The sequence below is a fragment of the Ambystoma mexicanum genome, chromosome 6q, assembly GCF_040938575.1.
Source record: "Ambystoma mexicanum isolate Mex_15411 chromosome 6q, UKY_AmexF1_1, whole genome shotgun sequence".
Classification (NCBI taxonomy): Eukaryota; Metazoa; Chordata; class Amphibia; order Caudata; family Ambystomatidae; genus Ambystoma; species Ambystoma mexicanum.
The window spans coordinates 393,161,664-393,183,336 of NC_090937.1; the positions used below are offsets into that span (position 1 = coordinate 393,161,664).

General features: G+C 49.5%; 1 protein-coding gene across 2 annotated transcripts in view; it reads left to right on the forward strand.

Annotated features, from left to right (window-relative positions):
• Positions 1 to 21,673, forward strand: part of SEC24B (SEC24 homolog B, COPII coat complex component) — a 2,214,138-nt gene that overhangs the window by 2,190,814 nt on the left and 1,651 nt on the right. The window lies entirely within an intron of this gene.

Genomic DNA, 21,673 nt, shown 5'->3' on the forward strand with positions numbered 1-21,673 from the left:
ATATAAAAAGAGGCAAAACGAATTTCTCTTTCTTTCTGGCTCGCCCTCCTTGACAACTGGTTGGGAACACCTGTTAGGGAGAATTCTCATTCTATGGCTAATTTCCCTTACCTATAGAGTCCCCCAGCAGCTTTGCTGGATTTGAAGGTTTTTTTTTCTCCTGCTAAGAGTGTGACTCTTTTTCCCACTCTTAGGCATATTTGCTATGTGTGTTCTAGGCTATTGTTTGTGTTCAATGTCTATGGGGTTTTTCTCACCCCCATAGGAACCATCTTTATCCACATGTGTTACACAGCACCCTCCGTGCAGTGACACAGGGGGGTCGTAGCGACCCCCAAACATAGACTCCATACCCTGAGACCGACTACCGTCTCCCAGGGCATGTAAAGTCCCCATTGACTTTACTAGTCAATCTTTATGAACAAAACCAGTACAACCCTTCTTACTATGGAGGTACTGACAAGGGTTAATCGTTTTTCCCTTATGTTCATTTTCAAGAGTGTACAGTCCCTCTCGCAAAAGTTTCTGGCTGGTGGCAGTGGTTACTACCAAAAATATTTGACCTTGAATATTTCCCTATGGGATTTTCCCATTGTTCGAGGCTACCACATTTACTGACAGCCTCTAACATACCGCCGGTTTATTTTTATATCAACTTTACTCCAGCAGGTTTTATTTGCCAGAACTTTTATATAAATTCTTTCTCATGTCTTTCTCTAAACTCCTAAGTTCATCCTTTTGGCGGGCTTCTGCCAAGAAGCCCTCCTTTTGGCACGACTGAGTCTGGGGTGGATCCATTGTGTGGGAGGGGGAGTAGGACCAATGTCACACTCTGCCCTGATAGGCTGGAGGGTCTCCCGCCAGGATGACCACTCCACTGTGTGAGTGACAGCTAGGCTAGGCTGTATGAATGGGGATCTTTTTGCATAAAAGCAAGGTCCTGAGGCTGGAAGAGCAAGACGTCGCCACTGGAACTAAGAAGCCGAAGATGAGAGAAGCCAAAGACATGTGCAACAAATGAACCACCGGTGAAGCCCTGCTGCAGCGTCTCACCACTTTTCTCCACACGACGAGAGAAGATCTTCAAATGCAAGAGCCTTCTTCCCTTGAGCTGGTGCGGCCAACCAGTTTGCCAATCGCCTTCCAGGATCTGCCTTGGTTTAATCGCCAGTGCCCTGCACTCGGAGACAGGATAGCCAGGCACCCGTCCACCCGGACCGCGATTTAAAGGAGCGTACCTTTTATTTGTTTGCCAGCACCGCAGCTGGTTTCATCCCTGGGCAGTGCAGTAACTCGAACCTTCCTCCACGACGAGTCTCTCTCTTCCTCTGCTGGATCTCCTGAACTGCAGGAACTGCCAGGAACAACCGCCACCACAGGAGCCTCTTCTACATTTCAAGGTACATTGTTCAGCCAGGCCGCCCTTTTCGCGTGGTAGTGCTAAAGGTGTTTTAAATCCTTTACCTATCTGTTGGGTTGGCCGCCCCTATCCTCTAACATTGTCTTTCACCTTCTGAATCCACCTTTTCGAATTGTTTAACAAAGACTTGACTGCAGCTACAAGAACATTTTGCTCCTGGGCTCTTTGCCCTGTACCACTGACTCTGGCACAGGCCTATTGACTCTGGCTGAATTTGTTAGAACTGCCTTCTCTAGATTGCTTCTCAACTAGAACTGTGTTGGTGCACCTACTTCTTATAACCACCTTTTTCTTCCCACTTTTAAAACTTGTGAAGTGCCATTTTGCTCGGTTTTCATTTAAGTATTATACATGCTAAAGTACTGCCTTGCCTAAACTTTTTCGCAAACTTATGGGAAGTGTTGCTAGGGTGTCTAAGAATATATTCCTGCATAACTTGTGCTTTCCCTCCCTTGTGAGAAATTGCTAGAGTGCCATTTGTGTTTGGTTTTCACGGTGCCGTTCTGCTCAGTTTTCACTCTTGCTCAAACTTGTCTACAATTTAACTAGGGAGCTGTGTATATTTTTCTTGACTGATTTTAACTTGGTTTAATAACAGTTATTAATGTGTTAACTTAGAAGTGTATAAAATAAATATATATATTATTTTTAATACAACGCTTTGGTCAGTGTTTCCTTGTACCATAGTATTATAGCCCTATTGTGTAAACCCTGAATACTGCTCATCTCCCTCTTGAGATAAGTCTGACTGCTTAGCCACAGCTACCAACTAAATCTTTGTGGTACAGACTGATACCAAAGGGGATTTAATGCTCATACCTGTAGTCTTAATCTTCTGTAGTGCTCCCTAAGGGAACTGCACAGGATTCTGCCTAACACCGCCTGCATCTGCATGTGGGCCCGAAAAGCTGGCTGCAAAAGATGGCTGTCTCTTTAAGAACTTTGAAAGGGTTAAGACCTTCGTCACACGTGTGTCCGTCCACAAGCCGGGCCCACACCTTACCCCTACTTCACCAAAGTTCCACACCCAGTTCCTGTTTTTCTGCCTAGTGGGCGTGTCAGAATTTTTGCTGCGCTGCTACTCAAGCCTTTTCGGGTTGTTTCTTTTTTGGCTGTCTATCCCTTTTTCTTAGTGATTGGTTCTTCATTTTTATTTTGTCAATTCCTGGTGGCTCCCTCTACGCATGTTGTATGCGACAGGTTTCAAGCAGCGCATCTATTGCCGGAAGCGTTTCTCTGCGGCTGATCCTCATCATGCCTACGTCAGCTGTTTGAGTAAACATCACCCAGTGAGTACCTGTGTCTTTTGCTGTGAGATTCACCCGAGGTCTCTGAGGACTCGTCTTCTCTCCATGTCACAGCTGGGACCGGTACCAAAGACTTTGTTCGGAACAGGAGGGAGTCCGACATCGGTAGGAGGGGGACTGTACCTTCAGGTGAGTTACTGGTTTCTGCACCGGCCGTCGGTACCCAGAGGAATACTGCCCCCTCAGTTCCAAAGTCTTCGCGAGACCGTCCAGGGGGAAACCCCCAGACTATTCACCTGAAAGTACCTCTGGGTGGGAAAGCACTAGTACAAATTGTTAGTACCTCCATGTGGGAAAGGGTCTCAGAAGACCCACCTGGTGCCGGAAAAGTTATTTACACCAGACAAAACAACGACGTTACCGGCAAAACCCTGTATTGCCTCGGTAAGCCGAACAGGCAAGTGTTCATGCAAAGAGGCCGTGCCCCTGGGTTTGATTCGGTCCATTCCGATCCGCCTGTACCAGATAAAGCCAAGTCTGCTTCCGCATGTTGAACTTCTGGTACTTCGGTACTGAAAGAAAACGTTTTACCCTCTACTACCGCAGTTGAGCTTTCAAGCTCCTCGGTACCGGAGAGTCAGAAGGATAATTCTACTCTAATTTCTGACACGAAAGACTAAGACCCGTCCACATTTTGTATGGTTCCACTGGAACAGTTATTCAGTACTCCTGTGAGAGCTCAGTCACATCACATTTTATCACAATTTTCTCCTCGATCTGTGGAAAATTTGGGTCAACCTACTCGGGTACCAGCACAACCGGGACGACAGCTGGTTCTAACCAATATCCAAGTGCCTAGACCCGTGTTTTTTAAAATAGCTATAACCCTAATCAAACGCCTAACAGGGCTGAGTCTTCAACTTCTCCTATCAGGCTAGAAGACCCTAAACCTAGCTCTTCCCAAATGGCGAACGGCATCACCAATACGATGCAGCAAACCATGCTTTCTGAGCCCTTCCTAGAAGTTTTGGCTCAACCCATTAGAGACAAAATGTCACCTATTTTACTTCGAGGATCGGTACCCATCGATCCTGTTCCTAAGCCAATCACGGTATTAGTGGACAACAAGGATTCTGCTGCCCCACCCAAGAAGCAGAACATTTACAAGGACTCTGACTCTGATTCAGAGGACAACACCACTCCGTCACCATCTAAGGTGTTTCATGACATCGTGACTAAAGCCATGCAGACACTAGAAATCTTCCCTAAGGATAAGCCTGAGACGGCTAGTGTTTTTGAGAAACTACCATCTCAGCAGCCAAAAGTTCCACTTCCCATGAAATTAAATTGTCTGTTCTAGAACGAGCTCTAGCTCATTGGTGAAAGCCTCATTCCGATCCACACTTCTCCAAGGCCCTAGATAAGTACAAGGTGCCTAAAGATGAACCCTTCATACTCCTGGGCAGTGTTCCGGCTCAATCTGCGGTAGTATCAGCTGCTCTTAGCACAAAGGGTAAAGGCACTTCTCCATCTCCAGCTTCAGTTCTAGATAAAAAAACAAAAGCATGGGGGACTCAAGGTAAGAAGTCTCATACCAACTCTACCTTACAACTTAGGCAGGTTAACGCTGCTACAGTTTTGGCAGGATTTAATATCCTTACTTGGAAGAATCTTGAATGCTTTGCTGACCTGCTCCCTCGGGAGGCTGCTGACAAATTTTCGTTCTGGATTTCGGAGGGTAGAGAAGCTGCTATCCAACAGCTTCAAGTAGTCAAAGACCTCCCTGACACAACAGAAAGAGCAGTCACTAGTGCAGTCTGCATGCATAGGCATGCATATTTGCCAGCCTCTTCCCTTCACCATGATATCTAGGAGAGAGAGCTTGGCCTTCCAGTCGATGACAAAACACTGTTCAATCCATCCACAGATGAGGTCCTCCAGAAATGTAAGGCCAGTGTCACGGTAGCTAAAACCCTTAGCTAAATTTCAGTGAAAAAGCCATATCACCAACATTGTACATTATTTAAACCACGTCCTCAAGGAAACTGTAGTTCTGCCACTTCTGCTAAGTCTTATTGCTCTTCTAAGAAGAGAAGCTATAGACCCAAGTAAGTTGGGACCGTCCCCTTCCCCAAATTCTGCTCAAGAGCAAAAGAATTCTATTTGACTTCCTTCCAGGCATGTACATACCTTCCGCTCCTACTATCATCAAGGAGCATACATCCCCGGTAGCAGGAAGGGACTTTAGTAGCATAGCCTGGCTTTTGGAAAACCATTACTCAAGAGAAATGGGTTCTGAATATTATTCAGCATGGTTGCAGCCTTGCCCTTCTGGCTATTCCACCATCCTCTCCTCCAAAGCTCCAAGAATCATCCCCAGAGCTCCTGAAAGATCTAAAAAGTCCTTTTCTTAGAAGCGATAGAGTTGGTTCCTAAAGAGGAAATGGGTCAGGAATTTTTCTCTCGTTAACTTCTGATCCCAAAGAAATCACGCGGGATCCGTCCAATTCTGGACCTTTGAGACCTCAACCAATTTCTGTCAATCGAAAACCTCCATATGGTGCCCATTCCTCAGATTCTGGCTTCTCTTCATACACACAAGTGGATGGCATCTGTAGATTTACAGGATGCTTATTTTCACATCCCCATCTACAAACATCACCGTCCGTTCCTGAGATTCACAATAGGAACGTATCATTACCAGTTCACATGTCCTCCCTTCGGGCTAAATTCTCATCCCAGAGTTTTCACAAATGTTCTGGGGTCAGTGGCAGCCTACCTTCGGTTAATGACAGTCCATCTATACCCTTACCTAGACGACTGGCTTCTCAAGGCCCAGTCTTCAAAGGAATTGCTTCAGAAGATGCAATTAACCTGCCATACTCTTTTCAACCTGGGGTTGTCCATAAATGTGACAAAATCCCAGCTCAATCCTTCGCAAATGATCCAATTCCTATTAGCAGTCATAGATACTAGTCTACACAGAGCCTTTCCACCCCTGGAAAGGGTGGAAGCTATTCAACAAACCATCATAAAGTTCAATACCAACCAAACTCTTGGCAGCTTGGTGGTTTCAAAGTCTCTTGGACCTTATGGCCTCTTGCATAAACCTAGTTCCCTTTGCAAGGCTCCATATGAGAATGGTCCAGTGGCATCTTGCTTGCAACTGGAACTAGCTTTTGGATCCCCAGGAAATGAAAATCAAAATTCCAAAACAAGTTCAGGACTCTCTGCTCTGGTGGAACTCCCCAGACAACCTGTTCATAGGGTTTCCTTTACAACCTCCTCCTCACCAAATAGTCATAACAGACTCTTCAGAGTATGGTTGGGGAGCCCATTCTAAGTCTAACAGCTCACGGTCTTTGGTCCTCTCAGGAAAAGAAGGACCACATAAATGTCCTGGAACTAAGAGTCATAGTTTTCGCTCTGAAATCCTCTCTTCCCTTAGCTCAAGGTAAGGTGGTGAAAATTCTAACGGATAATACCACTGCAAGGTTTTATATCAACAAGCAAGGGGGGTACGTGTTCCCTTCCCCTGTGTCTCCTAGCAGAGAAGATTTGGTATTGGGCCATTCAAAATCACATTTTCTTGTTGGCGTCCCATCTGGAGAGAAAGAAGAATGTCCTAGCAGACAACTAAGCAGTTTACAGTCTGTTCTGCATGAGTGGGAGCTGAAACCGTCAGTAGCAAACATGATATTTCAGAAGAGGGGCAATCCATCAGTAGACCGCTTTGCCAACCAGAACAACTCTCTATGTCCTCAGTTTGCACAAGGTAAGACCAGGGCCTTCAATCCCTGTGAGATGCCCTACATCTGGATTGGTTGAACCTAACACTTTGTGTTCCCACCTCTCCCATTAACACACAAAATATTACTCAAATTCAAAATGTAACAGAATCTGACAATGATTCTAATAGCCCCGTTATTGCCTTTCCAGGTGTGGTTTGCAGACCTTCTGTATTAAGCGGGAACTACCCTATTAGATCTTCCATCAACGAGAGATCTTTTGACTCAACAGAATGGCAGGTCCTTCACCCCTCAATTGCTTGGTTCCTGAAAAACGAGCCTTTTCCCACTTAAATTTGTCAGAGCAAAACATAACCATAATTTCAGCCTCTAGAAAAGCTTCTACTAAGAAACAATATTATAGCAAATGGTTACGGTTCTGTCACTGGGTCTTGGGCCAAGACCTAAACCCTCTAAAGTCCTCTATTGATAATGTCATGTCTTTCATGTCTTATCTAGTTTCCTCTGGTGTCCGGGTAGACATGTGCAAACACTACTTATCAGCTATCAGTGCTTACCGGAATAGAGAACACAAGTCTTTCTCTCTTTCCATCAAAGCCATTAAAAGGCACTTTGAGGGCCTTCTACTCTTACATCCCCCTATTCGTGAACCTCCACCTCTGTGGTATCTCAACGTGGTCTGATCAGCCCTAATGCAAAAACAATTAGAGCCTATGGCTTCATGTGAATTAGAATTTCTAACTTGGAAAACGGCATTCTTAGTAGCCATTACTTCGGCTGGAAGAATTGGAGAGCTCCAGGCTCTCTTCTCAAAGGAACCTTATATAGTGTTCCATAAGGACAACATTTTCCTACGTATGGTCCCCTCCTTTCTACCTACGGTGGTCTCAGAATTTCATTTAAACCAGGAAATATGTCCTCCCATTTTTCTTCCCAGACCATATGCTTCTGCGGCCGAAGAAACTTTACATAACCTAGATGTGGTCAGAACGTTAACATTTTATCTAGAAAGGACCAAACTGTTTAGAAAAGCAGACCAGCTCTTCGTTACTTATGGGGGTCCTTCTCCTGGCAATAAGGCAGCTAAAGCTTCCATCGCAAGATGGGTTTTCTCCTGTGTCTCCCAGGCTTACAACATGAAAGGTCTCGAGACTTTGCAGAGACTTTGGGCTCATTCCACTAGAGCCAAAGCAGCATCTGTAGCCTTAACCAGGCATGTTCCCATTGTAGACATTTGTAAAGCGGCTATTTGGGCTACCCCGCTTGCCTTCTAGAAATAATGCATAATTCGGCCAAGAGGTGCTCCGCAACGTGTTTGCCTGAATCCCGTACATGCTGTCTCCTCCACCGTTACTTATTCTAAGGCTTTTTTTATTCTGGTCCCAACCAGTTGGAAAGGAGGGAGAGCCAGGACGAAAGATAAATGAAAAATTACCTTCATGGTGATTCAGGTTCTCTTAGTCCAGGCTCTCCCTCGTTCACAACACCCGCTAAGCCATCTCCTACAGTAAGCATATACTTAAATTCTCCCGCCATCGGTGGAAGCACAGGAACTGGGTGTGGAACGTTGGTGATGTAGTGGTAAGGTGTGGGCCCCTGCGTGTGACGGGATGCACGCGTGACGTAGGACCTACCCATTCAAAGTTCTTAAAGATACAGCTATCTTTTGCCACCAGCTTTTCCGGCCCGCCTGGACTAAGAGAAGCTGAATCACCTTGAAGGTAATTTTTCATTTCTGTCGTCCTGGCTCTCCCTCCTTCCCAACTGGTTGGGAACGTCTGCATCCCCAGGCGTGCTGGAAAAGCTGGCTGAAAAAGATATCTGTCTCTTTAAGAACTTTGAAGGGGAAGGGCTGACGTCACGCATTCTTCAATCTGCGCGCCAGGCCCACACCTCACCCTTAATTCACCAACGTTCCTCACCTAGTTCCTGTTTTTCCAACTACTGGGCTGGTCGGAATTTTTTTGCTGCGCTGGGACTTCTTTCTGGGCGTTCCTTTGGCTGTCCATCCCTTTTTTCCTAGTGATTAGTTCTTTCATTTTTTCTATTTGTGGTGCCTCCCTCTACACATGCCAAATGCGACCGGCTTCAAGCAGTGCATCCATTGCCGGAAGCATTTTTCAGTGGCCGATCCCCACGATTCCCCTGCGTCCACTGTCTGGGTATACATCATCCGGCGAGCACCTGCATATTTTGCTGTGGAATTCACCCAAGGTCTCTGTGGACTTGCCTTCTCTCCATGTCTGAGCTGGGACCGGTACCGTAGACGACCGAGGCCTACGTTCGGAACAGGATATTCGTAAAAGGGAGACTATACCTTCATGTGAGGTACTAGTTTTGACACCAGCTTTTGGTACCCAAGGGAAGCCTGCCTCTTCTGTTCCGGAGTCTTCATGGGACCGTTCAGGGGGAAACCCCCCGCATATTCACCTGAAAGTACCTATGGGTGGGAAAGCACTAGTACCTCCAAGTGGGAAAGTGTTAGTACCACCAGGAGGGAAAGGGTCACCGAAGACCCACCCGGTACTGGAAGAGTTATCTACTCCGGACAAAATAACAACGGTACTGGCAAAAACCGCTATTGCCTCGGTACACCAAACAGGCAAGGGTACGTGTAAAGAGGCTTGCACCTCCAGGGTTGATTCGGCCCATTCCGATTCCCCTGTACCAGACAAAGTCAAGTCGGCTTCTGCACATGAAACTTCTGGTACTTCGGTACCGAATTTCTAACTTGGAAAACGGCATTCTTAGTAGCCATTACTTCGGCTGGAAGAATTGGAGAGCTCCAGGCTCTCTTCTCAAAGGAACCTTATATAGTGTTCCATAAGGACAACATTTTCCTACGTATGGTCCCCTCCTTTCTACCTACGGTGGTCTCAGAATTTCATTTAAACCAGGAAATATGTCCTCCCATTTTTCTTCCCAGACCATATGCTTCTGCGGCCGAAGAAACTTTACATAACCTAGATGTGGTCAGAACGTTAACATTTTATCTAGAAAGGACCAAACTGTTTAGAAAAGCAGACCAGCTCTTCGTTACTTATGGGGGTCCTTCTCCTGGCAATAAGGCAGCTAAAGCTTCCATCGCAAGATGGGTTTTCTCCTGTGTCTCCCAGGCTTACAACATGAAAGGTCTCGAGACTTTGCAGAGACTTTGGGCTCATTCCACTAGAGCCAAAGCAGCATCTGTAGCCTTAACCAGGCATGTTCCCATTGTAGACATTTGTAAAGCGGCTATTTGGGCTACCCCGCTTGCCTTCTAGAAATAATGCATAATTCGGCCAAGAGGTGCTCCGCAACGTGTTTGCCTGAATCCCGTACATGCTGTCTCCTCCACCGTTACTTATTCTAAGGCTTTTTTTATTCTGGTCCCAACCAGTTGGAAAGGAGGGAGAGCCAGGACGAAAGATAAATGAAAAATTACCTTCATGGTGATTCAGGTTCTCTTAGTCCAGGCTCTCCCTCGTTCACAACACCCTCTAAGCCATCTCCTACAGTAAGCATATACTTAAATTCTCCCGCCATCGGTGGAAGCACAGGAACTGGGTGTGGAACGTTGGTGATGTAGTGGTAAGGTGTGGGCCCCTGCGTGTGACGGGATGCACGCGTGACGTAGGACCTACCCATTCAAAGTTCTTAAAGATACAGCTATCTTTTGCCACCAGCTTTTCCGGCCCGCCTGGACTAAGAGAACCTGAATCACCTTGAAGGTAATTTTTCATTTCTGTCGTCCTGGCTCTCCCTCCTTCCCAACTGGTTGGGAACGTCTGCATCCCCAGGCGTGCTGGAAAAGCTGGCTGAAAAAGATATCTGTCTCTTTAAGAACTTTGAAGGGGAAGGGCTGACGTCACGCATTCTTCAATCTGCGCGCCAGGCCCACACCTCACCCTTAATTCACCAACGTTCCTCACCTAGTTCCTGTTTTTCCAACTACTGGGCTGGTCGGAATTTTTTTGCTGCGCTGGGACTTCTTTCGGGGCGTTCCTTTGGCTGTCCATCCCTTTTTTCCTAGTGATTAGTTCTTTCATTTTTTCTATTTGTGGTGCCTCCCTCTACACATGCCAAATGCGACCGGCTTCAAGCAGTGCATCCATTGCCGGAAGCATTTTTCAGTGGCCGATCCCCACGATTCCCCTGCGTCCACTGTCTGGGTATACATCATCCGGCGAGCACCTGCATATTTTGCTGTGGAATTCACCCAAGGTCTCTGTGGACTTGCCTTCTCTCCATGTCTGAGCTGGGACCGGTACCGTAGACGACCGAGGCCTACGTTCGGAACAGGATATTCGTAAAAGGGAGACTATACCTTCATGTGAGGTACTAGTTTTGACACCAGCTTTTGGTACCCAAGGGAAGCCTGCCTCTTCTGTTCCGGAGTCTTCATGGGACCGTTCAGGGGGAAACCCCCCGCATATTCACCTGAAAGTACCTATGGGTGGGAAAGCACTAGTACCTCCAAGTGGGAAAGTGTTAGTACCACCAGGAGGGAAAGGGTCACCGAAGACCCACCCGGTACTGGAAGAGTTATCTACTCCGGACAAAATAACAACGGTACTGGCAAAAACCGCTATTGCCTCGGTACACCAAACAGGCAAGGGTACGTGTAAAGAGGCTTGCACCTCCAGGGTTGATTCGGTCCATTCCGATTCCCCTGTACCAGACAAAGTCAAGTCGGCTTCTGCACATGAAACTTCTGGTACTTCGGTACCGAAAGAAAGGGTTTTACCCTCCACTACCACAGTTGAGCTTGCAAGTGTCTCGGTACCGAGGAAATCTCATAAGTCTTCTCATGAGAGGCATAAGCACTAGTCCAGTACCGATTTCTCAGCGAAAACTCAAACGGAAGAAATCTCCCATGGCTTCTGTCTCAGGCTCAGTACCCGAGAGCCAGAAAAACAACTTTAATTTCTGACTCCGAAGACTTTGACGCTTCAAAGTTTTTACTGGTCCACCAGAACAATTGTTCTGCACTCCTGTGAGAGCTCACACACCTCACATTTTGCCTCAATTTTCTGCTTAGTATGAGGACAATTTGGGTCAACCTGCACTAGTGCCATCACAACCTGCACCCCAACTGGTTCTAAGCAACATTCAGTTGTCTAGACCGGTGGTGTTGAACATTTTCAATCCTAGCCAACCGCTTAATAGTGTTGATTCTTCTACTTCTCCTATCACATTGGAAGAACCTCTACCTAGCCCTTCCCAAATGACATCACTAACACTGTGCTGGAAACTGTGCTTTCTGAGCCCTTCCTCGAAGTCTTGGCTCAACGCATCAAGGACAGAATGTCACCAGTACTACCGCAGGGATCAGTTCCAGTCGACACTGCTCCTGACCCTTTAAAGGTACCAGTGAACAGTGTGGACCCTGCTCTTCCACCCAAAAAACAGAAAATGTCAAAGGACACTGACTCAGATTCAGAGGAGGATACCACTCATTCACCCTTTAAAGTGTTCCATGACATTGTCACTAAAGCCATGCAGGCTCTTGAAATCCTCCCAAAGGATAAGCCTGAAATGGCTGGTGTTTGGGGAAACTGCCATCACAGCAGTCTAAGGTTCCTCTGCCCATGGAATTGTCTGTCATGGAGCGAGCTCTAGCTCTTTGGGGAAAACCTAATTCCGATCCCCACATCTCCAAGGCCCTAGATAATAACTACAAGGTGCTCAAGGACGAACCCTTCATTCTCATGGAAAATATTCCAGCTCAATCAACAGTAGTCTCTGCTGCCCTGGGCACAAAGGGTAAAGGCCCATCTCCTTCTCCAGCTTCAGTGCTTGACAAAAATACAAAAGCATGGGAGACCCAAGGTAAGAAGTCTTACACCACCTCTACCTTACAACTTAGGCAGATTACCACTGCTACAGTGCTGGAGGGATTTAATATCCATAACTGGGAGAATCTGGAGCACTTCACCGACATGCTACCTCAGGAAGCCGCACACAAGTTCTCTTTCTGGATCTCTGAAGGCAGAGAAGCTGCTATGCAACAGCTTCAAGTCGTTAAAGACCTAACTGACACAACTGCTAGGGCAGTTACTAGTGCAGTCTGCGCTCAGAGACACACATATCTGTCTGCCTCTTCCCTTCACCAGGATATCCAGGAGAAGGTGCTTGACCTTCATTCGATGGCAAAACATTTTTTGACCCATCTACAGAATTGTAAGGCAAGTGTCACAGCAGCTAATACTCTCAGCTCCATCTTCGTTAAGCAACCACATCACCAAAACGTCAAGGCATTTAAACCATGTACCTAAGGCAACAGTGGTTCCTCCACTTCTGCTAACTTGTACTACTCTTCCAAGAAGAGACGGTATAGACCCAAGAATAAATCAACCTCTGCCTCTAATTCTGCTCAAGAGCAGAAGCAGTCTATTTTACTTTCCCTTGGGCATGTACTTCCCTTCCGCTCCAACCATCATACAGGAGCATACATACCCGGTATCAGGAAGGCTTTACAACTTCTTCCCTTTTTGAAAAACCATTACTCAAGAGGAGTGGGTTCTAAATATTATTTAACATGATTACCGGCTTGCCCTTCCGGCTACTCCACCTTCCTCTCCTTCAGAGCTCCAAAATTTATCCCTGAAGCTCCTGGAAGAGATTCAAAAACTCTTTCTAGGAGTGATAGTGATAGAATTGGTTCCCCAAGAGGAAAGAGGTCAGGGATTTTACTCGTGTTACTTCCTGAACCCAAAGAAATCAGACGAGATCCGTCCAATTCTGGACCTTTCCGACCTCAACCAATTTCTGTCTCTGGATACTTTCCATATGACTACCATTCATCAGATTCTGGCTTCCCTTCATCCAAACGATTGGATGGCATCTGTAGACCTACAGGATGCTTATTTTCACATCTGCATCTACAAACTCTGTCAGTTTCTGAGATTCACAATAGGAAGGTCTCATTACCAGTTCACATGTCTACCCCTTGGGCTAAATTCTGCCCACAGGGTTTTCACAAAGGTTCTAGGGTCAGTGGCAGCCTACCTGCAGTTGCAGACAGTCCATCTATATCCCTGCCTAGACAACTGGCTTCTAAAAGCCCAGTCTCAGGAAGTATTGCTTCAGAACTTGCAAATTAATTGCCATACTCTGTTCAACCTAGGGTTCTCCAGCATGGGGTCTGGCATGGATTCACATGCTCACGAATATTCCCCGTCGTCAGGCTGGGAATCCTCGGTAAAGAAAAAATCAGTATCAGTTTCGTTTCTTATCTGTCTTTCTTAGTAGTAACCAATCACTGATCTCTGGGTCATACTGCCCTCTCCCTAAGCCGCGCCCCTGGCAGCCATCCTCAGATTTTTACCGCACGCTCAAGTGTTGGGAGTCCTCGTGTTTAGCTCTCGAGTTTTTTACTGCGTTTTCACGTTTTTTTCAGGAGAATTTCTCATTTTTTCGGTTTAATCAAGCTTCAAGCTCCACCGTTTCTACTTCCGATAACGGGGACCCGTTTCGGAATTCTTCTACGCCCCTCAAGGGTGAAGTTTTCGTCGAGTTTACACTTCTGGGAGGATTCCGGAAGATCTGCGGCCTACCTCAAGACATGGCCCAGGACAAAGGGAGCTCGACGCCCGGATCCAAGCTGTCCAGGAACTGCCCTGGATGCGGATTATATAACGTTTTCAAGGAGGACGAGCATTCGCGATGTCTCTACTGCCTCCATGGGGACAAGACGCACGTGGAGAAGGACTGTGCGTTCTGCAAGAACCTTTCGGAACGGACCACACAAGATCGTCGTTCCCGCCTCGCCACCTGGCTGGAGAAGGGCACAGCAAGTGAGAAGGCGAAGAAGAAGTCTGAGTGGGCTTCTAAGTCCTTTGAGGGCGCCCCCGCGACGGGGGCCCAACAGAAGGCTAAGCACCGCGAGTCCGCGGGCTCCGGGAGCGCCGAAAGGTCGGGCTCTTCGGTTGACAAGCAGGGCGCTACTTCCCCGGCACGTTCCACCACGAGCCAGCGCTCTGGGTCGGGCAAGAGGAAGTCCGAGAACCCGGGTAGGCCACTGGAGCGGACCCAGTCGATCTCGAAGGGGGAGCGAGGCGTTGACCCTCCCCCCAAGGCGAAGGCCCAGGACGCACCTAAGGTGGTGAGGGCCTTGATCCACCCGTCTAAGGCCTCTACCGAAGTGGTCTCTGCGACCCCGGCGGAGCCGGCTGAGACTACGCCAATGGAAATGGCCTCTGGGCCCAGAGGATCCCTGCCATCGCAGAGGGAATCCTCTTTCCAGCCCATCGCTAAAACCCCCGTGAAGCACCCCGGCTGAAAAAGAGGGGGGGAGGCGGTGGCCGTTACAGACTCGGAATCAGCCTCTGACGAGGCACTGGTGTAGACCGAGAGGGGCCTCAACGAAAGGTCCATAGGCCTCAACGAGAGGTTCATAAACCTCAACGAGAGGTTTGAGAAGGTTCGATCCCAGGGGACGGTCCCTACTGACGTGATCGATGATAGCGACGAGGACGACGAACAGGACCCACGGGAGCGGCCATCCCGTCCGTCGCAGCCATTGCCCGAGCCCCAGGATAGCTCAGCGGCCATTTTGTTGGCAATCCAATCCTTATGTACCGAGATAAGGACGAGATTACCACGCACCCCAACGGAGGAGCCAGAACCAGGCCCGTTGGGAAGCCCGCTGAACAAGCGGAGGAGAGTCCACCCTGCTCCGCCCTTCGTGCCTGTGAGACCGGCGGACCCCTCATCCCCCTCGCCGGGAGAGGATACGGGGAAGGACGGCGGCGATGACCCAGCGGACATCCCGTTGTAGCCTCCCCCGCAGGTGTCCCCAGCCAACAAGGTTGGCTCTTTCCACGCCATGATAACCAGGGCATCCGAGCTCTTCCAGCTCTGCCCGAAGAACAGAAAAAGGAGGGGTTTCTGTACCAGCGACGAGAGGCTAAGAGGAAGACAGTCCTCACGGTGCCTTTACTCGACGACATCTGGGACGAGGGGCTTGCTGTCCTCAAGAACCCTGCCACGACACCCGCCAAGAGGGACAGGTACGAGAAGAAGTACTGAGTCCCTGATGCCGCCTCCTTGTGCCTCAGGGCCCAGCCCACGCCGGACTCGGTCGTCTCGGCAACGGCTAAGAAGAAGGCAGCGGGTGCGGCGGCTTCAACTTCCACCTCCCCGCCGGACAGCGAGGGTAAGAAGTTGGACTCTATGGGGCGACGAGTCATCTCGTCGGCGGCGATGACGATTAAGGCGGCCAATGCCTTAGCGATCGTGGCCCGCTACGACAAGATAGCTCCCCTGCTAGATTTCCTGCCTGATGACAAAAGGGCGGAGGTCCTAGAGATTCTGCAGGAGGACGAGGTGGCATCGGATCACGCCATTACGGTGGCAACGGACATAACCGATACCGGATTTCGCCAACTGGGCAACGGAGTTTGCCTCCGACGACGAGGATGGCTCAAGGCGACAGACATTCGCCAGGACATCCAGACCAGAGTGTTGGACATGCCGCTTGACGGCAACAACCTCTTTGGTAAGGCAGTGGATGAGTCTCTACAGGCCATCAAGACCGACTCGGAGACGGCCCGGGCCCTTGGGGTGCTTCAGCAGCGACGGCCCTTTCAAAGCTCTGGAGGCAGACAGGGTGCCTCCAAAGGATCCAGCGGTGGCTCCTACATCTACCGCCAGGCGGCCCGCTCCTCTTCCCAGGAGGCCTACATAGGTCGCAGCAAACAAGGGGGTTCCCGCCGTCGTCGCCAAGGAGGCCAAGGCGGCAAGGCCGCTTCCAAGCAAGAATGACCCGGCCGTGTTGTCGGGCCCCCACCGAAGCACCCCGGTGGGAGGCCGGCTGACGAAGTTCGTCGGCGTGTGGGAGTCCATCTCCACCGACCGTTGGGTGTTGGGACACCCTGGCCAGCGGGCACTCGCTGGAATTCCAAAAGTGCCCTCGCATTCCTCCCGTGGCCAAGAAGGAAAATCACGTCCCTCAACTGCTGTTGGAGGTAAGGGCGATGCTCAAGAAAGGTGCCATCGAGCTTGTACCCAGAGGGCTCAGGGGCCCCGGAGTGTACTCAAGGTACTTCCTCGTCAGGAAGAAGACAGGCGGCTGGCGCCCCATCCTGGACCTGCACCGCTTAAACAAGTACATCAAGGCACAGAAATTCAGGATGGTCACCCTCCAGCACATGCTGGGACAGCTGGAGGAAAGCGACTTCCTATCGTCGCTGGACCTGGAGGATGCTTACTTCCACATCCCCATTCTAAGAAGGCACAGGAAGTTCCTCAGGTTCGTGGTTCAAGGACGCCGCTACCAATTCAGAGCCCTACCGTTCGGATTAAAGTCGGCACCCAGGGTTTTCACCAAGTGCCTGGCACCAGTGGTGGCGCGGCTGCACCTGCAGGGGATCCACGTCTACCCCTACCTGGACGACTGGCTAATCCGGGCAAGGTCAAGGGAACTCGCCGTCGATCATACGGCGAGGACCGTCTGGTTGCTCACGGAGCTGGGGTTCTCCATCAACTACCCCAAATCCCACCTGGTTCTGTCGCAAGTAGCACTGTTTTTGGCGGCGGAGCTCGATACAGTGGAGCAATTGGCCTCCCCTTCAAAGGAGAGGACCAATACCATCCTGGGCAAGGTACGGCGACTGTTAGCCACGGACGTGGCCAGGGTGAGGTCCATCAAGTCCCTTCTCGGGATGATGTCCTCATGCATCTACCTTGTACCCCTTTGCAGACTTCGGATGTGTCCGCTGCAGGAGTTCCTCGACGCCCGCTGGTTTCAGGCGGGGGGCGGCTTCGAGGACAGGATCCCCCTCGACGAGGAGTTCCGTCGGGCGATCCTATTGTGGGGCACCCAGGCTCACCTCACGACGGGCACAGACTTTTAAACCCCAGCGTTTCAGGAGACGGTGACTACGGACGCCTCTCTGGGAGGTTGGGGGGCCCACACCGGAGATCTCCATGCAAGAGGCCTTTGGCTCCCGGAGGAGAGGACTCTTCACATCAACATCTTGGAGCTCCGTGCAGTGTTCTGGGCGCTCAAGTCGTTCCTCCCGTCCCTCAAGGACAAAGTGGTGAGGATCTTCACCGACAACACCACCACGATGTTCTACATATGGAAGCAGGGGGGCACCAGATCCCCAGCCCTATCCAAGGAGGCCCAGGATCTGTGGCACTGGGCCGTAGCCCAGGGGATGTTTCTGGTTCCCTTCCAAATGGCAGGAATAAAAAACACCATCGCCGACTCACTCAGCAGGGAGCTATGCTCGTGCCACGAGTGGGAATCGCGCCAGGATCAAGTGGATCGACTCTTCCGACGATGGGGCAAACCCCAGATCAACTTGTTCGCGACGGCGACAAACTCCAAGTGCCAGAGGTTCGCCAGCAGGTTCCCCCAGCCGAGGAGCATGGGGGATGCTTTCTCGTTCCCTTGGGACGGCCTGTTTCTATACGCGCTCCCTCCATTGCCGTTGCTGCTGCGCCTCATCAACCAGCTCAAGAAGTGCAGGTGCAGGATGATCCTCGTCGCACCGGCGTGGCCGAGGCAGATCTGGTTCCCGGACCTTCTGGGCTTGTCAACGTCCCCGCCAGTCAGGCTGCCGACGGACGCGGATATTCTCTCCAGAGAAGAAGGCGCCATTCTACACCACGACCCACAGTCGCTGAACTTGTAGGCCTGGCTCCTGCAGCACTAGAGTTTGGAGGGTACGATATCCCGGCTGATTGCAGAGAGGTTCTTGCAAAGGCCAGGGCGTCCTCAACTCTCAAGTGTTACGGTCATAAATGGAAGAGGTTCTCTGTCTGGTGCCGTGCACAGAAGATTAACCCTCTGCGGATTACGGCCCCTCAAGTGCTGCCGTACTTACTGTCGCTGGCCAAAGCTGGACTGGCTCACGCCTCCATAAAAATACATCTGGCTGCCATCTCCCGATATACCAGGACTACGGGACGGGCGTCCTTGTGGTCTCATCGCCTGGTAAAGGAATTTATGAAGGGACTATTCCGATCATTCCCGCCGGTGAAGGCCCCTGCCCCGGCGTGGGAAATTAATGTGGTGCTGACCAGGCTCATGGGGGCCTCATTCGAGCCCATCATTCGGCGCCTTTGAAGTTCCTGTCATGGAAGACAGCGTTCCTCGTGGCTATCACCTCTGCCCGACGAGTGGGAGAGATTCAGGCCCTATCTTGCAAGCCTCCATACTTGACTTTTCATGACAGGAGGGTGGTGCTGAGGACGCACCCCTCCTTCATGCCCAAGGTGCCGTCGGACTTTCACCTCAACGAGCCCTTGGTGTTACCAGTTTTCTTTCCGTCGCCTTCGACGCCGGCCGAGAGGACTTTGCACTCGCTGGATGTAGCTAGAGCGCTGAAGTTCTACATGGACCGCACAAAGAGTTTTCGGAAGACGTCACAACTGTTTGTGAACTTTGGGTCTGTGAATCAAGGGAAGGCTCTCTCGAAGACTTCCATTTCCAGATGGCTCTCCGGCTGGATTATGCATAGTCACCGGTTGGCAAACCGACCGCTGCCCGGCCGTCCGAGAGCCAATTCGACCAGAGCGATCGCTGCTACCACGGCGTTCCTGTCTGGTGTGCCCCTGCTTGACATCTGCAGGGCTGCTACGTGGAGGTCGACGCACACCTTCACAAGATTCTACTGCGTTGATCGGGACTCCAGGGAAGAGTCCAGGGTCGGCCAAGCAGTGCTGCACAACCTGTTCGCTTAAGGTGAGCCTGGTGAGGAGGTAAGAGATGCTTAATGTTGAGTTGTTGTACTGCTTAAATTTTGAGCCTGTTGCCACCTCCCGTGGTTGTGCATGTGTATACTGCTATGTATTCTTTTATTCATGAGCATGTGAATCCATGCCAGACCTCATGCTGGAGAAGGAACAAGTTACTTACCTGTAACTGTTGTTCTCCAGCATGGGTCTGGCATGGATTCACATGCGAACCCTCCCACCTACCCATCTGCAGCTCTTAACTTGGTCATACTGCCTCTTGGCGTGCTACCAAATCTGAGGATGGCTGCCAGGGGCGGGGTTTAGGGAGAGGGCAGTCAATGGCTGGGGGCAGTATGACCCAGAGATCAGTGATTCGTTTCTGATCTGTCTTTCTTAGTAGTAACCAAACTGATACTGATTTTTTCTTTACCGAGGATTCCCAGCCTGACGACGGGGAATATTCATGAGCATGTGAATCCATGCCAGACCCATGCTGGAGAACAACAGTTACAGGTAAGTAACTTGTTCCTTCTCCATAAATGTGATAAAATCCCAACACAGTCCCTCGCAAAGGATCCAATTCTTAGGAGCAGTTATAGACACTACTCTGCACAAAGTCTTTCTACCCTTGGAAAGAGTGGAAGCCATTCAACAAACCATTGTTCAGTTCTCCACTCACCAGTCACTAACAGCTTGGTGGTTTCAAAGGCTCTTGGGCCTCATGGCCTCTTGTATAAACCTAGTCGCCTTTGCAAGGCTCCATGAGAACGACCAAGTGGCATCTTGCTCTCAACTGGAATCAACTCTCGGATCCCCAGGAAACAAAGATCCAAATTCCAGGCCAAGTTCAAGACTTTCTGCGCTGGTGGAACTCCCCAGAGAACCTGCTAACAGGATCTCGCTTTCAACATCCCCCTCACCAAATAGTCATAACAGACTCTTCATTGTCAGAGCCTAACAGCGCACAGTCTTTGGTCCTTTCAGGAAAGGAAGGACCACATAAAGGTCCTGGAACTAAGAGCCATATTTTTCGCTCTAAAATCTTTTCTTCCCTCACTTCACGGAAAGGAGGTAAAAATTCAAACGGACAATACCACTGCAATGTTTTATATCAACAAGCAGGGGGGACTCGCTCCCATCCCCTCTGTCTCCTAGCAGAAAAAATTTGGTATTGGGGCATTCAAAATCACATTTTCTTGTTGGCGTCCCATCTCGAGGGGAAGAACAACGTCCTGGCGGACAAACTAAGCAGGTTGCAGTCTGCTCCGCACTAATGGGAGCTGAAACCATCAGTAGCACACATGATATTTAAGAAGTGGGGCCATCCATCAGTAGACCTCTTTCGCAATCAACACAACACACTTGTCCGCAGTTTGCGTCAAGGCATGGTCAGGTTCCTCTATCCCTGGGAGATGCTCTACATCTGGATTGGTCGAATCTAGCACGTTATGTCTTTCCACCTCTTCCATTGATTCACAAAACTTTGCTGAAATTCAAAATGTCACACAACTTGACAATGATTCTATTAGCCCCATTTTGGTCTCGCCAGATTTGGTTTCCAGATCTCCTGGAGTTAGCGGGTAATCCCCCTTAGATCTTCCACTTTCGAGAGATCTTTTGACTCAACAGAAGGGGCAGGTCCTTCACCCCTCCCCTCAAGTGCTCAACTTGAAGGCTTGGTTCCTGAAAAACTAGCCTTCGCCCGCTTGCATTTGTCAGAACAAAACATTGCTGTATGTCAGTCTCCAGGAAACCTTCCACTAAGAAGCAATATCGTAGCAAATGGTTACATTTCTGTCACTGGGCCTTAGAACAAAACCTTAACCCTCTAATGTCCTCAATTGATAATGTCATGTCCTTCATGTCTTATCTTGTTTCCACCGGTGTCAAGGTAGACACGTGCAAACATTACTTATCAGCTATCAGTGCATACCTGAACAGAGAACACAAGTCTTTTTCTCTTTCCAGTGAGGCCATTAAAAGGCACTTTGAGGGCCTTTTATGTTCACATCCCCCTATACGTGAACCTCCACCTCAGTGGGATCTCCACCTGGTCTTAGCAGCCCTAATGCAAAAACCCTTTGAGCCTACGACTTCATGTGATTTAGAATTCCTAACTTGGAAATCGAACTTCTTAGTGGCCATTACTTCGGCTAGAAGAATTGAGGCGCTCCAAGCTCTTTCTTCTAAGGAACCTTATATTGTGTTCCATAAAGACAGTTTTCTTGCGCACAGTTCCCTCCTTTCTGCCTAAGGTGGTTTCCGATTTTCACTTAAACCAGGAAATATGTCTTCCCGTTTTTCTTCCTAGACCGTACGCGTCTGCGGCAGAAGAGAAATTGCATAATTTAGATGTAGTAAGAACTTTAAAATTCTACCTTGAAAGGACCTAACCGTTCTTTGTTACCTACGGTGGTCCTTCTCCTGGGAATAAAGCAGCAAAGGCTTCTATTGCCAGATGGGTTGTCTCCTGTATCGACTTGAAAGGGCTTGCAACTCCGCAGAGACTTTGGGATCATTCTACTAGAGCCAAGGCAGCATCTGTAGCCTTTACCAGGCACGTTCCCGTTGTAGACATCTGTAAAGCA